The 9,833-nt window shown below is 42.4% G+C and overlaps 1 long non-coding RNA gene across 1 annotated transcript in view; it reads left to right on the forward strand.

The window, feature by feature from the left end:
- The window catches only part of LOC134425025 (uncharacterized), an 89,247-nt gene extending 81,818 nt beyond the window's left edge, over positions 1 to 7,429 (forward strand). The window contains exons 2-4 of the long non-coding RNA XR_010029568.1: positions 1,259 to 1,401; positions 5,930 to 6,073; positions 7,360 to 7,429. This is a non-coding gene — a long non-coding RNA (uncharacterized LOC134425025). The remainder of the gene's footprint in view (positions 1 to 1,258; positions 1,402 to 5,929; positions 6,074 to 7,359) is intronic.
- The last annotated feature ends 2,404 nt before the right edge of the window (positions 7,430 to 9,833 follow it).

Consider the following 9,833-nt stretch of genomic DNA (forward strand, 5'->3'; position numbering starts at 1 on the left):
CAGCAATTGGAAAGGAAATGTTTGCCAAATTCATGTTTTTCTGTGTCTCCCTATAGATTAATGATTGCAAGAGGTTTGCTTTTTAATACAGGCAGGTGGACTGGCATAAAGTGGAATGTCCATGTTAGAAAAAGAGGCAGCATCTTGATGTTATATTGATCTTTTAAGATTGCTTTTCAAAACGAAGACTGTTTCTGAATGATTCTATAAAATGATAAGTACCTGCAGTATAAGGGACTGGACACAGTGTTCAGAGAGATCCTGTCCACTGTTCTGACCACATTCTGTGTGTATGAGGAGGAAAACAAATATCTCTAAACACTAAGGCTTTAGTTATAAATTTTGAACAAAACTTGAGTTCAGCTCCTTTATGCAAATCTGTTCCAAAGGGAGGGAACATAATCATTGCATACAGAACCCATTGGAAGTATATTCGAGTGATTTGCTTTCTTTTATTCTCTGCAAAGATTCCTAAGCTAAAACACGTGAATGGGCTAATTTGTTTAAAATGCTTTTTCTTCTTTCTCTTCATATTGCCTTTGGCAATTTTAAGCCTTCAAAGACAGCTTTGGTTTCTTAGCAGTCTGCCCTACTGAAGTAAGACTTTAATCAAGCTCGCTAGCATCCAAATATGATGTGCAGCTGTACATTGTGCAGCTAATTGATTAATTTTTAGCCTCCCTGGGTATCTCAGAAAAAGTGCACATACTGGAAAGATGCAGATATTTTTCATTTAGCTATTTACTGTTCTTTCCCCAACCTTACCTCATTTGTTCTACTGTGATAAATAGGAAGAGGGTAAATGGACATCTTAAATCTTGATAGGGAATTTCATGCTAGTCAAAATAAGATTTTGGGTGTTTTTCCCTGAAGTCTTAAGGATTATGACCACAAAAAAAATATATTTCTATCAAAGAAGCCATTTTATCAGAAAGTGGAAAAGAATGAGTTTTGCAGATCAGAGTGCTTTATAGTCATTATTAGATTTGTTTAATATAAACAAGGATCTTGAAACTGAATCTTCTGTCTTGAGTACAGGAAGGTGGCAAACCTTTTTTCAAATTTATCCCAACGTGGCTGTTCCAGTTTGCTGATCTTACCCACCCAGCAAGTTCATTACTCTGGCTTGCCTCTCTCCCCTGAAAGTTTCCATGAGAATTGTTGAAATGTTTCATTTTGGTTCCACTGTAGAGTGAAAATCAAGTCTCAAGATCACGACAGCTGGGGTTCTCCTTGGGGCTCTATTTTCCCTTTAAAGGAGTGAGATTGCTGGTTTTAATCTGCTTCCATGGACTGAAACTACTCCTGCGTTCAAACTGGCATTGCTGACAGGGAGACAACTGCAGTTTGGGGATCAGTTCTCTGGGACCTGCAACCTGCCTGGCAAGGAAGCCTCATCAGGTAGGTCTGAGCTCATTTAAATGCCATTATTCCAAGGGTTTGCTCAATCTGTGTACCCTGAAGTGGGAGAGACACCACAGAGAATGGAAAGATGGATGGCAGGCTTGGATGAATGCCCTAGTTAGACTCTCTCTATTAGATTGTCATGCTTTTTCTGGCCCAGATGCTAACATCTAACACATTTTTAATACTATTGCCTGTTGAGATCCTATTAGAAAATGATTCAGAGTCTGGAAAGTTAGGGGGGAAAAAAAAGTTAATTCCCTAGAAATAATGTGGTCATTATGTGTACACTGAATTCAATATGTAACTTGGGTTTTTTATGGCCTCTCTACCATCCTGCACACCAGCTTTTTAAAATTGCAGTCACATTCATTATGAAGTAAATGCCTAGTGCAAGTGATTCTCAAAACAGTTTGTAATTTAAATTCCTGTTGGAAATAGAAGTAATGACCCACAATAGCTCATTAGTAGCTTTGCAAATGTTCATTATTTCCTTTCTCTTTGTCTTTCTCCTGGTTTTCTCCCCTTGCTAAAAGACAGGGGAGTTTAAAGGTTTAGACTACCTTTAGAGCTATCCATCTCTAATGATCCATGAAAATGAACATTTGATTCCTGAATGAGGAAATCATCATTCCCTGGTGTTTTTGAGGGGATAAGTGTGTTCACTTAGCAATCTGTGAGGAAGCTGGGTATTCCCGATGATTTTAAGAAATTATTTTCTATTTATGCCTAGGGGAATTTTAAAAATTATTCTAAAATACCAAAAGAAATACGGAGAAAGCCAAGAAGTCCCTAAAAAGATGGATACAGACAGTTTGGATTTTGAATCCAGGCTGTTTTTAATGATACCCCGGATGCTGCTGCACTACCAAAGATTTGCCTGGCTGTCCATTGCTTGGAGATGCTCAAGGAGAGATAATTCCATGGTTCTAAGGAGAGGTACACAGCCCATTTCCCTTGGCTTCTCTGTCAGATGAAGACCCAGCATCTGCCATGCAGATGATCCTTGGATTTCTGGGGCAAACAACACAGGAGAGAGGCAACATGGGGTGGCAGTGGCATTCCGCATTTTCTGCTCCCATGAGCAGGATTTAAGGGCGCCTGCTCTGGAATGGTGTTATCATTAATAAGAGGGTCACCCATAAAAACACACCCTTAAAAATACTGTGATTCTCAGTGCCCTGAGGTCCCCAGCCCCTGAGCACCACTCCCTGTTTGTCTCCTTTGTGCTGGCTCGTGTGGCAGCATTTGCTGCTGCTCTGGAAATTCCAAAACGCTCCCTGCCCCAAAATCCTTGCAGCAAAAACTCAGTGGGATCAAACCTGTGTCCCACATGGCTCCAGCATGGAGGGTGTGCTTGGAGAAAAAATGAGGGCAAAATATCTTATTTATCTCCAGTTTCCCTCTTCCCCAGTGATTATTTTCTCCTCATTAGCAATCAGACCTTGGAGACTGTCAGCACGCTGCTGACTGCTGGTGGGGGCAGGCCTTAAGGCAAACCTCTTTAGAATATAAAATAACAGATTGCTTGCTTGTGGAAGGCTCTCATGAGTGCTCAGCAGAAGTGAAGTTTCACTGACTACTTTCTGTGTGTGCAAAGGGATTACTTTGGCAACATACACACAAAACAAAACCTGGTAACGTGCTTAAAAGCATTACCCATTGTTGGAATTTGGGTTATTCAGTGCAGTCATTAGATCACACCCAATAATTCTGTAAAAATTGATTTTTCCATCCTAAGGTCAATTCATTTTATTGCATTGCTTCAAGCAGGTTTCTCCCAAAGCACAATGCTCCTCTGTGAGCCACCAGCACCGTGGCTGGTTTGCTGATGTTTACATTAGGTCATCTAAGATTTAGGTTTTACTGAGCTTGGACAAAACTAGCTCATTTGACCTATGATGCATTGCTTTAAAAAAAAAATAACAAGGAATGCTCTTTTTCAACCCTCTTATCTGCTCCTTGCCTGAATTCTGCCTGAATTTCTGACTGGTGAGGCTTACTGGAAGCAGCTTTTTCCCTGTGAGTAGGAGAGCAGCTGCTCTCTGCCTGTCTCTGCCTCTCAACAGAGAAGCAAAAGGTCAGTCCCTGGTTTCTCATAACTTGCGTGCACTACATTGCTTTCTTTTTCAGGTTTTTAGCTCTATTCTTATTCAGATCTACTTACCACACCCACTGTGTGCTTGCCCCTCCTCTGGTGTGTACTCTGGTGTGTCACTCTTCAGTTTTGCCCTTCAGGGAGGTGTCAGATGTGATGCTAACCTTTCCAAATCCCAATTTAAAACAATATTATCCTTCTCACTTCGCTCACTGTAAACTGACTACACAGTACCACCTGCTGATGGACCAGCATCACAAACCTGGATTTTATTACTGTTTTGGGTTTTTTTTTTCTTTTCAAAGGCAGAGTTGTCTGAGACAGCATTGCCTTCTTGGGAAGGGGCCCTGTGTGAGAGGCAGGAATGCTCTCGTGTTTGTGCAGTGCTTTGGACTCTGTCATCTGCTACCACTTAGCAGAAGGATAATGTTGTGTCAGAAGGAGTCTTGTGCCTTAGAAGAAAGAGTGAATAGTGTCCATTTTTTTTTCAGAGCCTAAAAAGGCAGAAGAAAAAAAATGAGAGCATAAGCCAGCAGGCCTGAGGCCATTCTGATTTGCATCAGGATCTCTACAGGCCCTGTATGGCTTACAAAGCCTAGGAATCATCTCCATCTACTTCTGTCACCCACCCCAAAGTTCAGGAATGAAGTGTGTGAATATCAAGGTCATTATTCTTCATTAGTCTTCATTAACGTGAGAGCTGATATTGGTCTGATCTCTTATTTCAAAAGCTTTTACTACTGAGGCACCAAACCCCTTGCCCTCCCCAAAATTCAGGAAAGAAACTCGTGTCATTTCAGCAAGGAGCTTTTCCCCTTTGTCAATACAGGGAAACATTGATTGTAGTTTTGCAGTTGTTGATTCTGAGTCTGTCACTCACCCCGGAATGTTCCAGTAACTTCTGGCCTAATGAAAGCTTGCAGAATCTGTCCCTTCTTAAGGAACAAACTCAGGGTAGTCACAGCCAGATAACTGTCAGAGAGAAACGGAGCAAAGCCAAGAAAAAGAGGCGACAGAGCCAGATCTTGGTATTTTGCAAATCCAGATTGTCTCTCCTTCAATTACCCATGGGGTGATTAAGAACAGTCCATCCTATGGGCAATGCTGCTGCGTTCAAGAACTTCCTTTTCACCCACTTTGCATGGCTTTCTCTCTCTTTGTCTTCTCTTTTTCTTCTTCTAAGACATGAAATACTCTGGTGCATGGGTTTTGGTTTAGGAAGGCTTGCTTTTTTCTTTTCATTTCATCAAGACAGAGTTCCATTTGTTCAGCATCTGCACAGGACAACATCTGGAGCCCCAGGAAATTCAGCTGCTCTGTGTATGACGCTTAAATGAAATTACTTTTTCATGCACTTCAGAAGAGTATCAAGAGCATCTCTCTGACCAAACAGAGTCTTTTGTTCTCCTCCAGCAAGTGTTTCTCATTAAAAATGTCATCTCCCTAACAAATTGCTTCATTGCCTTTGCAGCTGGGGTTATTGTTTTCATGGTTTTGTACTTGTGTGATTCTCTAAGGGATCAGAAAGCTGGGAGAAGCAGGGCTTGGTTTCTTCTCCCTTTTCCCTGTGTGTACCACTTGGGCTTTCCACTTTTGGGGTGCAGTGTCATGTATTTTCCTCTGTGCCCTCTTGGCACAGCACTCAGAGGAAGAGCATGGGGCACAGGCAGTAGCATGAATCTGTGGGGATTGTCCTATTTCTGTTCATGGGGATTGTCCTATTTCTGTTCATGGGGACTGTCCCACTTCTGTTCATGGGGACTCTCCTGGGGGCTCTGAGCAACCAGGTCTAGTGCAAGTTGTGCTTGTCCATGCAGGGAGGTGGAACTCAATGATTTTTAAGGTCTCTTCCAACCCCAACCATTCTCTGATTCTCTTTCCTGGGTCTGTTGTGCTTGCACAGGGATGGAAGGTGAGGAAAAGGAGAAAAGGAAAGTGAGAAATATCCATTTAAAACTGGAATATAAAGGATGGTTTTTTATGAGATAAACATATTTTGTATGAAAGTCAAGGTTAGGTAATTTTTCCCGGAATTATTCCCAGGTGGAGTATGTGGGGCTGTTGAGTCTGCAAGAAAACCTAAGTTATCTTTGGGGACTTAGGAACTTTGTGGTGACTTTTCATGGGAAGTCTGATCAGAAATAAAACTATAAACTAAGGGAAGGAACTGTAGGAATTCAAAGGGAGAGATCATCAGTCTGTTCATACTGCACCAAGTCTAATAGTGCAGAATGTGTGAAATCCCTCACAGTAGTGACAACACTGTGCTGCACCTCACCCAGCAGCACAGAACTGAAGGGTCTGTATAATTTCCTCGAAGAACCACTTAGAAAATCCCAAAACTTCAAAACACATTTTGCAGGAAGGACTTTAAATAAAGCCCAAGCATAAACCCCTCATTTTTCTCACCTCTGACTTTTCAACTAGGATTGCCACTTTCCTGCATTTTGAAGAACCTTCCTCCTCATCCCACCTGAAGAGAGATACATGCCAAAATCTTAAACTCCCAGAATGTCCCAGGTTGGAAGAGACCTGTAGAAGTGTGGTCATCTTTGAAGTCTAATTTAAATGGTAAGTTGTAAATAATGTAGAAGCTCCATCTAACTGGCTTAAGTGTTCCCTGCATGTTAACACACCATCTGCTTAACCTGAGATCTCTTTTTTGGAGGTGACTACAAATTACTCCTTAATAATTTCACAGGCCCTATAAACTTGCTGGGTAATCAATTTACACAGGCTTGCTGCCCACTTTCACAGTTCTAGTGCTGGTCCCACAGTGTTTGCAGTTTTTCTTAAAGTGTTGATTTCCTGAGTCATGTATTTCCCTGAGAATGCAGGTTTTCAGTTTTTCAAGTGGCAGGAGCTGCAGAGAAATGTTGAAAGGTTCATGCTTAAAGAATCATAAATGAGAATACACTATTCCACCATTTCTATAATTCTTCACAAATCTTATTGCTATTTAGACATTCTGTTGTTTAAAACTTCAGCTTGTTATTCCAAATTCTTCTTTATTTAAGGAAATATAGGGGTACTTGCAAACATTTTTTTTTTCTGTTTGAGTGAGTCATTTCTTAATGGGATGGTTTCCTAGGTTTGTTTCTCTATTTCATGTGGGACACGAGCAGCCATTCAGCTCACAAACCACAACAGTTACCTTTTCTTGTCTCGGGCACAACTGATTTAACCAAGTTACCTCTCCTCCTCCCACTTGTAAGCAATGAAAACAGTTCTTGTGTGTTAAATATAGCACCAGGCACTGCCTGCCTGTGAGGCAGCTCCTTCCAGGCTGCAGCAGAAACATTGGGCACCACACCGTGGAAAATAAGTATGCAGCAGCTGTAAATATACATGTATATTTATATACAAAAAACGGTGCTAGAACCCACAGTCTGTAATTTGTGGGTGACCTTTAACTACATGAGGATAAATGGTTACAAATGAGGACCTCTGCTCTTGGCTTTCCGAACCTATTTTGTTACTTCTGTTGGTAAATCAAAAAACATGTATATCCATGGGGTTTTTGGAGTGTAACATTTGGCTTAGATTTAAGCTAGGATAACTGAACAAAGTGGAAAACCAAACAAATAAATATGATTATCCTGCAGTGTTTTGTTTTATGGAGTCAGGTTCTGAAATAAGCGAAGCATGTGGGATACTTTAAGGTCTGTGAGACAGACATGTGCTATTCCCATAATGAAATCTACTCCCTGAATTAGGTCTTTGTGCTGTTGAGAGGTTTTTTTGTGTTTATTTTGTTACAAGACTGCATTTTTGCTGGAGTCCAGCAGCATGTTAAGCTTGGATTTTCAGAGGTGCTCGTGTGATGAGATTGGTGGCATGGATCTCTCTTCTTGCAGGACAAGCTATGGTCAGGATATCAGTCTCCAAACCCCAGGTAGTTCCAAGAGGTTTGGTTTTGGAATGCACCAAGAAGGATTATTTGGGATGTGCACAAAAATTCAGGAATGAGATGGAAATAAACACATTTTTTACAGGTAGATTATTTGCTAAAAATCATCTGTGGGCCTGGGGGGGTTAAGGTGGCTCTGAGAGCAGCAGGCAGGGAAAGCTGGAAGGAAGTCACATATAGTGTTCCCAGTCCCTATAGCTGTTTATTTTTTTCCCCTCATCATTGAATGTACATAAGAGCTTTCTCCATTCTATTTGGTCACCATGACACAAAGAAATAAGTTTCATGAAGTCTTCAAAGACCTTAAATAGTCAACAACACTCTGGGCTCTTGATTTCTCTGCCTTTCTCTGTGGCAAGCTCTGATTGCTGCTGTGTTGTGACCCATCTGTGTTTTTCTTTGAAGCCCAGATATTCATGGCACAACAGGGAATAAATGTTGGTCTTCATGAATTTGTCAGCTTATTACCTATTTACTTCAAGATTTTCCTGGACAGGGAGCAAAATGAAAAAAAACTCAAACACCCCAAAACACAAACCAAAAGTAAAAATGTGGATGGCCCATCTGTGTGTGGATTTCCTTTCTTTGCTGTTATACTGAGCTTCCTGATGGTTTATCCTCCTGGTTATCACAGCAATTTAATACAGAACTGTTGCTCATGAGAGAAAACAGAGGTCAGCAAATGCAAGATTTGGGTCTCTCTGGTTCTCGTCTTTTTTATGGTTAAAAATATCCCTCTCCTCAGATGTGAAGGGATGGTGATGTTGTGAACATCATCCTGCTTGTGATGGAAAACGTTTTTCATTGTGTCCCAAAGGTGCTTTAACTGGATTTCTCTCATTTCCTCTGCAAGTTTGTTCCACAGCTGCATTTCCAGCCAGGATACTTTGACTTTTGCACTTTTTGTTCTGGACTTTGTGATTGGCGCTGTCAGGAAGAAGAAATAATTTTAACTGTCCAGCTGGAGCAGAGATGGAGAGCAGGTTTGCAGTGCACCAGACACTGCACCAATTACTCCAAAGATGAGCCCTGAGGACCTCAGTTAGGAGGAGGAGGAGAGTTGGAGCAGGTGGAAATCTGGGCTGGTTTGTTGCTGGTGGAGGCAGGCAAAGGACCAAGCCACAGGGGAGTCTTTGCTTTTGGTTTCTATTTCTCCTGAGTTGCTATGTCTGAATCATGGATACTGTGCACACCTTCAGCATGACATACCTGGGGATTGCAGGTGCCTTTCCTCTCAGTTATTACATTGTGTAGTTTCTATTATTTTGTTTTTAATATACCTTTCTTGTGCAAGAATCATTATTCTAGCTTCTGTGCCTCAATCCTCCTCCCAGAAGAGGTGGCAACTCTCATTTCCAGGAATTTGTGGCTGTCTCAGTGAACTTAAGAGCTCACCAAGATTAAGGATGTCTTTCTGCCCTCACCTCCTTCCTTTCATTCCTTTTTACCAAACCCTACACTGGGGCAGTCATGGTGCTCATGTTCAGCTGTAGTCCCCTGGGACCTACACTGACATTCACTGTGGATTTTCCCCCTTTATGGCTTCAGCACTATTCCCTACTCTCCCAAACCAGTTCCTCCTGATTTACATCTGTCTGGGGGCAGCTGAAGGAGTTTTTCAGAGCTGCTTATTAAAACCTCCCTCCCTTCTGCTCTGTTTCCTTCTGCTGCCAGCTGTTTGCCCACGTTTCCATGGAAGGCTGACTGCACCTCTCCTGCCCTCCAAAGCCTGGTTCCAGCAGTCCATCCCCAGCTGACCCTGTCCCTTCTCAGGCTGCCTGGCCCCACCTCAGAGCCCTTGGCAGCACACCTTGTTCTCAGAGGTGTTTCAGTTTCTGATGGGTGAGTGACTTGATTCCCGGTTTGGTTTGGACAAGCTCCCATAAATTGTAATGCTCGACTGTAGGTTATCCAAACTATCCGGGCCTCTTGGGACTCTAAATTGGCCTGGAGGACCAGCTGGGAAGGCTGTTTTCTGAGCTTTTGGCACTTCCTGATCCCAGAGAAGCTGCAGATAGCATGGCAACAGGCTCTTGCAGGAGAGGTCAGCGTTTTGGCTGCTTGTTTTAGCTGGATCCTAAAAAAGGAGTGAGCAAGCAAACAAGCCCATTTAGAGCTAGGTGGTCCCATCAACCAGGTGGAAACACGAGGCAGCTGTAAGGAGCTCTCTGATTCCTTCTGCTTGAGATGTGCATTGCCAGTGATTGCAGGCATTTGACAGAGTGGGGATGGAGTGACTGTGTGTTGGCATAACGTTGGATTTGGCAACTCAGGCCAGTAGCCCAGGGGTAGGTCTGGCTGGAGCTGGCTCTGTTCAGACAAAACCCCAGATCTATAGACTGACAGATTAAGGAGTGGATTTTTGCTTGCACTACAAGCCCCCATAATGGTGTGTGTACAAACAGCTGCAGTGTCATGGCT

Source organism: Melospiza melodia, chromosome 15 (assembly GCF_035770615.1).
Source record: "Melospiza melodia melodia isolate bMelMel2 chromosome 15, bMelMel2.pri, whole genome shotgun sequence".
In the NCBI taxonomy this organism is placed as follows: Eukaryota; Metazoa; Chordata; class Aves; order Passeriformes; family Passerellidae; genus Melospiza; species Melospiza melodia.